General features: G+C 35.6%; 1 pseudogene; it reads right to left on the bottom strand.

Annotated features, from left to right (window-relative positions):
* Positions 1-1,787: 1,787 nt before the first annotated feature.
* Positions 1,788-13,773, bottom strand: LOC116136857 (annotated as a pseudogene).
* Between the last annotated feature and the right edge of the window lie 1,035 nt (positions 13,774-14,808).

Raw genomic sequence — 14,808 nt, forward strand, 5'->3', positions numbered from 1 at the left:
CAAACTAATAGATTTGAGCAGAATAACAAATTAGTGACAAGCTATTCGCAAGTGTACGAAATCGTGCAAGTAGTAAAACTCGGTAACGAGTGCGAATCCCAAGGCTCAGAACTATCTACAGTACCAAACTATATATTCTATTGCTATTTGATTAAACTGAAGTTTAAGAATGAATTTAATGAGCAAGAAAATAAACTAAAAGCTAAGTAAGGCAATTTGTAAACACTTTGAAGCAAAAATCAATATCTAAACCTAAGGCATAATTTTTCACACCAATTTAATCCTATGCATTGACATCTATTGTTAACCTAATCAAGCGTATTCTAAGCCAAATCCCTTATTATTCCACTAACTCTCTCTCGGCAATTAGCAAATTAACCTTAAGCACAACCCAAGATATCTCTAAGTTGGTTTAGAAGCTAAGAGATCATTACTCTATGGAATTTACCGGAGCCTCACGATCTGGTAACCTATCTCTAACGTTTGCTCAATCTATGGTTTTATATCCCTAAGACAAATCAGTTTCATCTCTCGATCTCAACCTAACCCATGATATCATTCAACTCTCGAACCCTTGAGACTTGAAAACATTATGCCATAATAAACTTAGAATCATGCTCAATATAGAATCATAATAATGTCAACACATGTTCATAAATTGGACTACATCTTAGCCCTAAAAAGAAAGTTAGTTCATTGAAAATAACAAAATCCATCATTCTAATCAATGACATCAATTCAGAAAAAGATAAACTTCTCTAATCGGTGAACGAGAGCTTTCAGGAACCCGATCTCCAACTTGGTACCGTCCTCTTCTCCTTCCAAAAGTCCCTTTTAATTTCTTAAAACTCTCTTTTATATCCCTGGGGTTCTGGTCGTGCTTAAGAAAGATTAGAACTTAGCCCATCCAGATTCGGTTAGAGTAGTGAATTAACACAAACCCATGACCCATCGCCGCGGCGGTAAGAATGGTCGCCGCGGCGATCGTTCTTTATGTCCAAGGCATCCGTATCTTCATAATTTGAACAAGTCATCAACACGAACATTGTAGCTCTCTGAATAAGCTTTTCAACGCCACCAGATCATCGAATTCTGATTTCTACACTCAAGTTATGACAAAAACATCGAGGCATACTCATGAGAAAGATTTCCAGATTTCCGTAACATCTTCGAAGTCCCGCAACTTCTTCATTTCGACCCTAATTCTTGTGCCATTTGTTCCTACGCGTTGTAAATCCTATCAATATCGTTCTTTTCCCTTCAAAAACCTGTTTGAGCCTGAAACACTCAAACACCCATGATCCCATAATGGTATTTATAAAAATAATCCAAATTCCACACTTTAAGCACATTTTTCCATAATAAACCATTAAATCACTACAAATATGAATATTCAAACTCTTATCAATTAGGTTTCCTGATGAGATATCATCAACCTTATTCTTTTAAATTGAATTGATACCAAAATTCACAAATAAGGATTATATCCTGCAGACAGTCCTTAACTTGGAATATAAACAAAATTGTTTTGTGTGATTCTTGGTATCAACTAATTCCAGAAAGGTCAGCTCATGAGGAAACCTAGTGCATGTTCTGCCCAAAATCTATTGTTTGTCTCAACTTTGTTTAAAGGCAAGTCAAACCATTAGTAAGAAAGCCTTCCCAATTTGGGCGGTAGAACTTTCAACATCCGGAACTCCACTTCCTTTAGCCAAAAGTTAAATACTGTGTAACAAATCCAAGACAATATCATCCACTGCATTCCCAAAGACATCCCAAGGCGTATTTTAATCTAATCTTGTACCAAATTTTATCTTCAGAGGCTTTGCCATTGTCTCCATTATCATTAAATCTGGAGAATTTCCGGGTGGTTCAATTGGACCATGCTTTGGAGCAGTTGATACATCGTCTACACTTGCAGCAACAAAGGAGAAGTCATTCCAGCTGGGGTAGAACACAATCTTGACATCTATGCTATGACATAAAACAAATTACTATATAAGATCTCCATATGCCAAATAAATAATGACAATATAACATTGGAAATGCACCATCCCCAATATAAAAAATGGGCATAAAATTAGCATTAGGCACAACCCCATTATAAAATGAAACATTTATGTATCCAAAAAAAAAAAAATATAATACTAATTTAAATCGGTAAATCCTGAACAGAAATATTTGTTTTCCTTCCTCCATTCAATTCAATTTCAAAGACTTGGTCAATTTCAGTAGAGTATCTCTGGCCTCCGAGTTGAGAGATTTGCTTGGATTTTCTGAAACTCCGTCAATAGAGTCCTATCCTGTATTAAATTTCATGACATTCACAACTTCATATTATAATACATCATTATTTTCTGGGCATTCACTATTTCTCAATGTATAAGTCATGAAGTCATAAATTGCTCCAAACTTCAATTACAGATAAGCCCTTTACAAAGAGGGTAGATATGAACAATGTACCTCATAAAAAAAATAAATTACTTTTTTTTTTTTTTCATCCATTTACAGCTTTAAACAAAATGCTTCCAAGAAAGAGAAAAAGGAAAACGATATGCAGCTCTTCATCAATTTTCGAATTAACCGGAAAGATTATAAGCACTCAGAAGGCGTTGGGATCTCATTTTCAGAAATGTTGAATGTATCAAAAAGAAGGTTCTTCCCTCGAATTCCATTTTGCATATTGCATACTCCCTCTACAACAAAAACTCCTGAAAAATGAGAAAGAACTCACATTGTCAGCTCTATATAATCTTGGGGTCATCCTTTCACAAACCCGCAACAGTTCAGGACTGCACACCAACAGTTGAGGAAAAAGTTAAGCATGCATCTTGATGGGCATGCTAGCTAGATAAGAGAACTAATCTACAGGATGCAGGTAAAGATTTAGATGTGGCCGACAAATTAGAAAACGCTGCTCCATCAGTAATCAGACAAAACAAAGTAAACAGTATGTCCAAGTAGGAAAGTTAGCTTCGTCAAAAACCTCAAGCTGAATTTTTTCCTTTGGTTGTGAGCGCACAAATAATCGAACTATTTGTTTACCTGCAATTGTTGCTGACTAAACATGCAGAACCCGGTTTCAGAGGAAGCACAAGTTCAATCAACTCATCATGGCTTTCAGGTTCATTACCCGACTCCACAAGTGAAACAGAAACCTACAAGAAGTGAATAATCAAAATGCTAAAAGTTGTAGAAATTAAAAAAACAAAAAAAAGAGAATATCTATGAAAATGTTTCTATATATTAAACTGTCAAACACACAATAAATAGGGACTTCTTTGAGTGAAAAGCTGTACCTGCATAGAACGAAGAATGAGTTCTGGAAGACAGCACCTACACAAAGTCCCCGTATAATATATGTCGCTGGCCTTCCAAAGAACCATCTTCACTTGAATACCAAGCTCCAATCGACATATCTCCGTTGTAACTCCCGGTTGGAACCGAACAAGCTCCCCGCATTAAATGATAACAAGTTCAATAAGCACTTAAATAATACATCATAAAACAAGCACAGTTGCAACCACATGCATGCTTGCCAGAAATGTAGCCTCAGTAGTATTCTTTACCTTTAAAGCCAGCTGCCATCACAGTACAAGAATACCACATCATTTAGTCATGAGACCCGAGTCCACACCCTCTACTGCCAAACAGCGAAGCACAACCTCGATGCATAATTGTTGCTCGATGAAATAGAAACATTCACCTGAACATAAAAATTTAATCACGGACAAAGGGAAATATATCATGGAGTAACTCCAGAAACATTGATACATAACAATAAAAACAAAAATAAACATTCATTATGCTACAGAGTACTTGTCAAACTCCACTCCTGCAATTCTTGCAAACAAGATGGTCTTTTCTCCATTCTTGCCCTCTTTAAGGTATGTTGACTATTAAAAATATGAATTTAGGCCCCGTGACTTAGTTCTCCAATAATACTATCATGATTATCCTAGGACAAAGCCACACAGAAAGGCTGCTGGGTAAGAAAATAAGATTAGATAATTAAAAGAAGATCCTATTCTTACATATTCTCAAACATGCCATATTTTAAAATTCACATCCTTTTTCTCTCTCTTATCTCTCATTAAATATTTTCCTATTATTTTCTCTAGAATACTTACTTAAAAAATCTAGTTGCAATAAATAAGATCATCACATTAGTTGTGCTAACCATCATTAAGTAAGCAAATCCCTTTTCTTTTTCCCTGGAACTTCAATCTGTACTATAATTAATAATAGTAAACACAGTTTACATCCAGAACTTGAACATTGTATGATAGAAATCCAAAGCCACCCTTCATATAGAAATATTCATTAAAACAAATACTTTACTAAGACCAATCATCCAAGCTATGAAATAGCCAATAGCCATAAATAATAAAATCATTAACACTTGAACAGCTGAACTCAAAGAATATATCTGTACAATTGTACCCAAATATCCTAATCATTATGCTAGGCAATATGAGTATTTCTTTTCCAATTTTTATTTTACACAACAATAATAAACATACCATTAATTGGCGATTTAGCACAACTTCCTCGCTCACTGTAGAATAAGAAGCACTCATTACTGCAGCACATATGGTGGCATCAGGACACATACATTGCCAGTAGGCAGGCAGAGAATTGCTGTAGCATGCAATTCAAGGAATAATGGTTCAGTTGATTCATATATTGGTCTTCTAGGAAACCAACCATGGATTTTCTTTTCCTGTATTAAGAATTTAAACATCAAACGTCAAAGCACTAATAATATATCCATAAAGTTCATAGAACAAAATAGGCATGAGGAGCATAAATCCACCTCAATCAAAAGAATATCTTGTCAATTTAATATCTTTCTATAAGTGTACACGAAAGAGATAGTCAATGTTACTCAGTTGAAGCAATACTAAAGATAATTCAGTGTCTCTTGGGCTGCTGCAACGCTCTTTGTTTTTCCTCAAATGAGAGTTCAAGACATCAGCATTCTCTAATTCAATTTTAAGCCAGTTCCGATACGTTGCATCACAGGAGTACTCCCTCTACTACATAAATACATATTTTTATTCAAAGGTAAAATCATTCACAAATGCAACCAAAAATTTCAAATATAAACAGCACACAGACAAAATGAAGCATACCCAGTCCTGGACTCTTTTAATTCTCAGAAACATAATCCTTAAGTGTATCAGGAGTTTCGAAAGCTGCTTCAAAGGTTCAGCAAGGAACTAAGTAAGCATGTGCACCTATAGGCATTGCTGCCACTCTCCACATAGAAATTAAAGCAAACTCCCGAATAATGTTGCTGTAGAAAAAGCATTGATTAATATCTGAAAGTGAATAAATATGCACGAGGGGTTAATTCTAATTTGAGTTTGTCAGCATGCATAACCAAAAGCACTAGAGAGAACCTTCTGACCAGGGGAGAAACAAACTGAACACCTTAAATGATTCATCATATAGTGTTGAAGATTTTAATTCAATAATAATAACAATCTTTTTCAAACCAGTAAGCACTGCCACAACCTAATACTGGCCATTTTAATGAAATGATTGCAACTACTCAAAGTTTCGAGATTATTACCATTAATACACACATAGGACTAGAATTACCTGTGTATCAATGCTCGCATAAGAAGTTTAGCACTGATATCAGCAACATCAGCAATGGTGGATGGGTGTAAAGCATAACCATTGGATTACCATAGCCTTTTGAAGACTCTGCACCGTGTCTGCTCTGCAACATCAGTTACTTTGTCTATTTCCCAGGTTTGATTTCCCGAGATCTGTACAAAACCCTGTTAGATTATATCATAAATACATCACCTCTTCATCAAAATCCTCATTGACTTTGCACTACCTCGAAAAGAAAACATATGCTTCAGAAAACATATAACTACCTCTCAATAATTTCTTCAAAACTGCCTTTTGAATCATCTCCTGGAGAAAATGGCAAATACTCCATAGCAGAGAGGAAGATTCTATATTTACATGCACACTATCATAATGAAAAGAAAATAATGTGCAAGTCAAAATAATGAAAAATTGCAGGGAAAAAGCCTAAGATAATGTGATATGATCCAAAGAAAACTCATAATGATAGCAAACATAATAAAGGACGAGGATGCAACAGAAGCATCACCTCCATAGGGAGTTATAGGCACCTGCTATTGCCTTAGTTCCATCATGTGCACAAAGAGGTCAATACAACGGTGGCGTGCAACTGGGAAGCATAAATCCCAACCAATTCTTCGTGTTGCTTCGAAACAAAAACATCGCATACCTGTTATCAGATGTTCCAACTCAGGAAATTATAAATAGAAACCTGGACCTCAAATACAAAAGAGCATCGTCCTGATTTTCAAACAAATTAAGAAAATAAAATTCATATAGGATATGATACTGCTGTCAACCATAGAAAATATCACGGTTGTAACAACACAAATGATGGATGTACACAGCCCGACAATTCTAGACAGCTCAGTAATCTGTATCTTTCCAGGAATTAAAAGAAAAATTCTAAACTCTAAGCACAGTTTGGCAAAAGGCACAGCCATCTAAAACAGCTGGCTGTAATTACTTACATGTGTATAATGATCACCACAATCAACTCCTCTCTAATAGAGTCTTCATTTCATCAAAGTAAATACCTAAGCACAAGCACTAGATGTGCACCAAATCGGATCATCTGAGGATCACCATGAGGCCTGAGGGAACCAAAGTGATTGTTCAGCAAATATTCAACCAGCCAAAAAATAAAAAAAATAAAAAAAATCCAGGAATTTGAAAATAGAATTTAAATGCACTTCATGACTATTGATCCATCTAATTCTGCAATGGCCTAAGATCTCTAAGCAGTAACTACCTTTAATGAGTAGTTTTCATTTGCCAAATTGCCCAAGTTTTTTGTCTTTTTAAATCCAATCCCAAATTTCTTAGTCTGAAACTATGCTACCAAAGAGGGAAGAAGTCGCCAATTACTATGAAGAAAAAGGATGGGGTCCTGGGACATAATGTCTGCCTCAAAAACATTTAACAGCATATTACCTGAAGACATTTTGATCATCTTCTGAAGGTGCAATCCATGACCATAAAAGTTCCAGAAGATGTGGTATGTTCCCTAACTAAGCTTCATCTGTCGCAATGTGCACAGACACGAACCATAAGTTTCAATAAGTGTGAAAAGCTACATTCTTATTCAATAGATAAACACCATATAGAAACCATAATCTATATTTAGGTAAAATTAAAAGGAAAGCAAGAAAATGAAAACTAAAAAGAGGGATAAACTTTCTAATTTCCACCACAGATACCAGCCGACAGAAGGGGAAACAGGATTTAATGGCACATCCATGCAGTTGAGATCAAAGATCCTTGAGTTAAATTGAGTTGATTCTCTTTTTTAATGGAAGGCAACTAAAAGACGAAGTCTTTAACAATACGAGTCTTTTTTACATTACACCTGTGTGTTCAGCCATTACATATGTAATAAAAGTAGTATAGTGCCCTTGAGCTGCAAAGAAAACAAGCACAATCTGATTAAACCAAATGCAGAAGGCAAATCTTCCACTTTGCCATTGTCTCTCAAAGGTATTTTTTTTTTTCTAAATTACTTCAGGGAGAGCATGATCAGTATGTCCCCAATTCAATCTCTTTACATCTTCCATCAATCCATAACCATTTCATAAAATCCAGATGGATCAAGGAAGCCAGAAATTCAGTACCAAAGTAACTTGGCAATGGATAAAAAACACAAGTCCTTCTAAGACAAACCTCAATTTGTCGTTGCTGCTCCTTGCACCCTCGAGCAACAGCTTCATGTACCATTTCTCTAAATTTAGCAGAAAAGATGAAGACGCCCTATATGAGCAGCACAAAAAGGGGATAACAACATTCAAATAGAAACCACTGGTCAACGAACCTGAATGGAGTTTTTGAAGAAGAGAAGAAAGATCTCGCTTTGCTGTTCAGAACTTGCAGTGGCCAACTTTCTGGTCCAACCACGGGCTGGGAGTGCTGCTCATTTGTCCCGAATTTCCTTCAATATCATCTCCATAACCTTTTAACTGTTCTTCTACCACCTTTGTGAATGAGTAGTTCCAGGTCCACTTGAACATCAAGCCATGACTTTGCCATCGCCCAGCATGCAGACTGAAAATAGAGGCATTAGTTTCAAATAGATTCATCATAGTAAGTGATAAATATTATATGATTAACAAAGTTTCACAAGGTAGAATGCTAAGGAGTCAGCTATGCTGGCTATCTCTTCAACAAATCTTGAATGAAATTTAAGAAAAAAATTGAAACACAGCAGAGGGGCAATCTTTAAAAGTTCCTTTTTACCTCCCATTCCGTACAGATTGGAAGCATGTGCTTAAAGTTGCTACACTGGGCAGCATATACAGCTGTTTCATATTTCACACCATCCTGTTCAGAAATTTTCTTCAAACAAGGGAGGAAAATTTCTGTTAGTTCAAGAAACGAAGACTCACAGAATCTTTATGGAGGTAAAACTCCTATATGAACAAAGCACTGCATACATTCTCAAGGGTTTCACAGCAAAGTGTGTAAATTTAATTCAAAAGGCCTATAAATAATTCAAATCTTGCCTGCTCTAGAGAGACAAAGAAGCATGATCATAGAAAGGATAGTAAGCACCAGGAATACCACATTAAATGTTTACAGCACTCAATGTAATAATGCAAGAAAGCTCTTTGATGGCTGTTTCAGCTTACCTCTGATGTACAATAGGAAGCCCATTTCCAAAGACGCCACTGGTGACCAATACCACTTTCAGTTCAATGGCTTGAAGAGTTCTATTTTTTCCATTCTTCACCAGGGCTTCAACAGATGGAAATAGGTCCATTCCTCCAAATGGCACATAATGTGGCAGCTCGCCATGGCTGCCAAAATTGTAGTATCTATTGATCATGACCAGAAAAGGGAAATAAACAGGAATTCTGCAATCAAAACTTCTCAAAAAATTCATACCTGTCCAGCAGATCGGCAAAGGTCACATGCCTCTTCCAGTCTTCCAGCCCTTAATAAGTCCAGACATCTTCAAGAAGGGATTCATCTAGCTTCTGTAGACATAAAACTGTTAATGCTACCTTAGACCAGAATTAGATGTTTAGAAATACTCCTGTCCACAAACTGGTACAAAAAATCTCACCCCCATGGTATATTGCAAATCAACAAGTTCCACTATATGTAAATTTGAGATCTGAAAAAAGCATGAAAATGGTGCACATCCTTTTGGTTGCATGTAGAACCCGGAAATATTTTAAGAAACTGATTGCCAATGTACTTGCAGCAGAAACGTGAAAAGACATTGGTTTCTATAATGCAACAATGTGGATAGAACTAATGTCTTATGTTTAAGACCCCACTTCCTGTGAAATAGCAAAAACATGCTTCATTCTTGACATACAAGGAGACAGTTTCATACTTAAACTATAATGTATTTAATAACATGCTTAAATCCATTGATCTGTTCTCTAAACATTCCACTCTATCAAGAGTTCAGTATCACAGTACCCCTTAACTAAAATGCAACTCTAAATATGTTAGATTTCCAAATAATGTCCTTGTTTACATTGAATATGAACTTCTATACATGGTATAAGCAGCCTAATATGAAAATAAATCTAACAGGCATTGCAGTTGGATATAATGATGCACAAGTCAAATGAAAGCAATCTTAAGAGATTATGAAGACAGTTATAAGAGTACCTTGTCATCAGGTAACTGATGAGCATGTTCGCGTTGTTGGAGCATCAAAATCTAAGTGGTGAACAGTATTAGAATTGGAACTCCTTTCTTGAGAAAACGTTGTGTATGGTGCCAAATTCCAGAATTGGGAAGATAGGTACCCACATGAGATCCTCGAACCTGGAAATAATAATTAATTTGTCAAAAAAATGCAGTTGCCTAACACTCTTCATATGATAAAAAATATTCATTGCAAAGTCTCTTGCCCCAGAAGAGGAGTAACCCAATGATAGAGATAAATATTTGCATGCTAAGCAGAATAGAGGACAAGTTTTATGTTCTTTGGTATCACAAACCAATGTCTAAAATATATCCTTAAAAAGACATCTCAAGCCCATAAGACATAGTTAATATAATATAAAATTCCACTAAAAAAGGTATGTCAAATTCCACATGCAGAATTTCACAACAATCACCTTGCTTTCCAAGTCAGAGCTTTAGAAGCTAATCCTTCAAGCCATTGAACAATCCGAAGGCATAATTGTGCTGTATGGTCATTCCAACAACTGGCAGGCCTCTATATGTGATGTTGAAGGTAACTGTTTAATAAATAGGTTTAAATCAGGGTAAAACCTTCAAAAGAGATAGATGGTTCCTATTAAGACAAAAGGAAAATATGCGCACCAGGATATGATCTTCAGGGGTTCTTCAGTCCCTGCAAGAACAAACAGAATTGTCATACCTAGAACCCTAAGTTCAACACAGGTTTGAGACAGTGAAAAATTGATGAGGAAGTTAAACATCAAGGGATGACATAGAAACCAACCAACAAACATACATGTACCAGGAAGAAATTTCCAGCTGTAACTACGGGGAATGAGTATTCTTCGAATACATAGCAAATAAATGATATCAAGGAAGAAATAGAAGACCAAAAGAATACTGGATTTACATATGCAGAAGAACAAGATTAGTGTGTTATATTACTCTTTCCTAAGACATTACTTATTTATCAACAATATCAATTGTAGCTGAAATTTTTCAGAGGTAAAGATATATTCCTTTTCCATATAGGTACCACAGAAGAGACCAGAAGCGGCCTCATCAAGCAGAGCTAGCTTTCTGCCTCATCAACTTGTCCTCCACACCCTCAACTGTATGTTGGACCCATACCTGCAAAGCCAACAAACAAATGAAGTCAAATGGCCCCCCAAAGCACTGATATTACCTAATAGCTAAAGATTTTATCCAATATACTCCATGAAGTAGACAGCAGTGAGTATTCCATTTATATCAAAAATGAACAAGAAGATGCAATGAATGAGGCCATCATTTCCAACTTGCTAAAATGCCAGTGTATCCATTAATGTAACCAGGGAAACAAATCAATTTGACAAAAGGAGAATCACAGACACTACCTTAATAATAGGAAAAGATGAAGCTACTGTACTTTTGTCCATCCATGAAATCAATGTCATGCATACAAGAAATACAGAACCTTGAAAGAGCTATAATCACTCACCTAATCGATTCGATACATCTCCGCATGATCTTTCAAACCTTAAAATCAGATCTTGTATAGGCATTAACCCGCACAACACAAATTCAAGTAAATGTTACTAAAAATGCTACTCTGAGGTATGGAGGGTGAAACCAACAAACAATGTGAAAGTGAACAGTTAGAGCAAAAGAATATAATTTTACACAGCTCCCTGCATAAAACAATGTGCTTCTTTGAATAATTCCTTATGCTCTCTACAACTGTCTACCATTCAATCAAAAAAGAAACACCAGTACAGGATCTTATAATTAATATAAATATATACCTCAGAAATTAGATTTTAATTATCTAAAGCCTGGTGTGATAAAAATCCCCTCCCCTAAAACAAATGATAACCAAATAAAAGGTTTTGCAGAAGTTTTTCGCAGAAAAATTAAAGGAAGACCAACATCAAATGTTTATGAAAAGAAGGAAAAAATATGCAGTAAAGCTCAAAAGATAAATATCAATCTGCATAAACATTTTCTGCAATTAGTCCAGCATTTCCAGAACTCACACAATATTTTTAGTGTAATAGTTTAACAGACTATTTACTTTATTAGTTCCTACCTCCCTAACAAGCAAATCAATTAATAGGCCACTCAAACAAATCCCAAAAACTAATTAATTAATAAATTATATCATTATGACAAAGTTTTAAAATAAATAAATAATGATCTCAACTATAGCCTCTTACGCAGAATTTTACTTAACACCTTGAAGAGCAGATCCAGTAGAGATGCAAACAGAGCAAAGGTTGTCTCTCCACTATCTCCAATGCGTCATTCTCAATCTTGCGCTTTTAGTGACTGACTTCCTAAGTGGATTGAATCAAGACCAACATCAGTATCAAGATGCCATGACTATCAATTGACGACCTCCTTTTACTAGCAGTTGCATCTTAACCGTGTTCCTCCATATTCAAAGCTCTGAACCTCTTGCTTATATTTTCAAGAATCAATGCAGTGTTAGTTGGACTGTGGATATTTGTCCCATCATACAACAGCCCAGGTTCATTGATCTTCGAAACTGACACGTTGTTGATGAGGGGATATGCTTGAAGCTGAGTGCCTTTTCCTGCACATGCAGCATGCTTGAAAATGATTACAAAACAAAGTACAGAGAGTTAAGAACAACTTTTCTAATTCTAATCCTCCAAAATTCCACCTCTTCTCCTGACCAATTACAAACAGTCAAAAGAAAAGAGAGAGACCAACAAAATATGGAATACTAGGAAAAACAATGAAAATTCACCACTACATACACAGACAACCAATGAAGCTGAGACAGCAAAATAAACATTTCCCCTAAATCATGCCCCATTTCAACCATTCCTTTTTTTTTTTTCTTCGTTCGCTTCAATTTGAGATTTCATTTCCGGTTTTTCCAATTACTACTCTAGAAGGTTTCAACTTTCATCCCTTGCCTTATTTAAGAGTTGGACAAAGTAACAGTCCATGTGATCGAAGCAAAGAAGAAGTAGAACACTAAAGCTGAAACCACAAGTTGTTTTCTTCTACAGCTGAACGAACTTAAATTTCATACAACTCAACTCAAAAAAAACAATCTACACACTCAAAAAATAAAAAATTATAAAAAATTTACCCGTAACGACGAAACTGTTCCCTGATGGAGAGGTCTTCGGGTCCAGGAAGCTAGAGAGGTCTCCATATCACCTCATTACGCCGTGACCTCAGAGTATTGAAAATCCCCTGTGAGACTGTAACTTCAACTTAACCCTAGAGGAAACTAAAAAGCTCTTGGCGGGGGTTTCGTTTTATTGCTAATAGAGAGGATGAACTAAACGACATCGTTTAATAGCTGGTTCTTCTATATAAAACGCGGCGTTTTGCCCTCGACAGGTAAGTTTACAATTTGGGTTTTTGTAACTTGAATTTTTATAATTTTGTAAATTATAGACTTAATAACAACAATCTCCATCACATATATCCAAATAATTGAGTGAATATTTAAAACATATTGATTATAAATTTTACGAGACATTAATGATTAACTATCGAAAAGTTATGATATTTTTAAATTTCAAGAAAATTTCGTTCTTTGATTAACCTTAAGATTGAGAAAACTCTTAAAATATATATAAAAAGTATGTTGTAAATTTATCAATATATATTTTCTTCTATTACCCTAAAATCAAAAGTTGAAATTCTTAATTTAGTAATTAACTCTGACAAACAAGAAGTATTTTAACTATTTAAAAAATAAATATTATAGAGAATCAAATATGTTGAAAGTGATAGCTCCGTTTAGTTTCAAATTTGGGGGTTTTGGAAAAGTAAAAAAAAGTTGAATTGGGCGGGTATTCGATGTAGATTTATACATTAATAAAATCACCTATATATTTATTTTTTTACAAATACCCCCATAATAAACATAAAAAGTTAACAAAATACACCCTAACCTACCCTCAAACAACCCCCCACCTCGCCACCACCACCGGAGGTGGCCGAAGTCACCTTATGGTGCATGAACCGGCGTGGATCTTGCCGGTCATGCCCGTATGGCATTTTCCGACCAATCTCTGTGATAGGGCCGTACACAGGGCCAGATCTACGGCCGATCGGCCGTCAACCGCCAAGTCTGGCCGTATTTGCTCTCAACGACGGCCAACAACGGTCGTCGTTGATGTCACGACGACCGTTTGTTGGCCGTCGTGACCGACTGTTACGCCACAGATCTGGCTTCAACGACCAGTATCTTTGGCTTAGATCTGGCCTTTTCCGGCCAGATCACCGTGGATCTGGTCGGAAAAGGCAGATCGGCGCACTACCCGCCAGATTCAGTCGGTAGTGCGCCATCCTAACCAGATTCCGCCATTTTCGGTGGTAGGGGGTGGAATCTGGTAAATGTGATTTTGGGGTGTTTTGTAGTTTTAAAGAATATTTAGGGGTATTTAATTAAATTATCAAATTTTAGGGGTTTCAAAAAAATGAATAATATTGGGAGTATGTCTCCCAAAAATCTGAGTTTTGGGTATTTTACTATTTACTTTTGGGCAATACAAAAGTAGTATTCCCAAAGCTGAACACAACGCAACCATAGACTTATTCTACTAAAGGACCAGCAATTAAACACACTGACCTAACAAGTCTTCTTCAAAACCGGAATCTAGCTCCTGAAGTGATCATTGGATATGAAGTTCTTTTAGGGAAATGGTTGTTGACAAAGCTATCAATTTAGGGTCACTTTATGTTTTACAAGCAACACAAGTTGGAGAAAAAAAGGTTTAATAAAAATAAATACATGGCAGCCCCTTTAATTTTGGTCCTTTTTTTTCAGTCCCTTTAGTTTATTATTTATTTATGACAACACTAAATTATAACAAAATATAATTATTGTAAAGGTTTTTAACGTATGAACTAAGAAATTACATCATGTAATCATAATTTTGTACAACAATTGCATCCTACGTTTATAAGTTGATGGTAAATTTATTGATAATGAAACATGAGTGTAATATTTAGTAACGTGTAAACAATTATGTTTTTTTAATTTATTTGTTGTATAGTCAATACTATTGTTTAGAAGTGATGAATTTGGTT

The sequence above is a fragment of the Pistacia vera genome, unplaced genomic scaffold, assembly GCF_008641045.1.
Source record: "Pistacia vera cultivar Batoury unplaced genomic scaffold, PisVer_v2 Contig320, whole genome shotgun sequence".
Classification (NCBI taxonomy): Eukaryota; Viridiplantae; Streptophyta; class Magnoliopsida; order Sapindales; family Anacardiaceae; genus Pistacia; species Pistacia vera.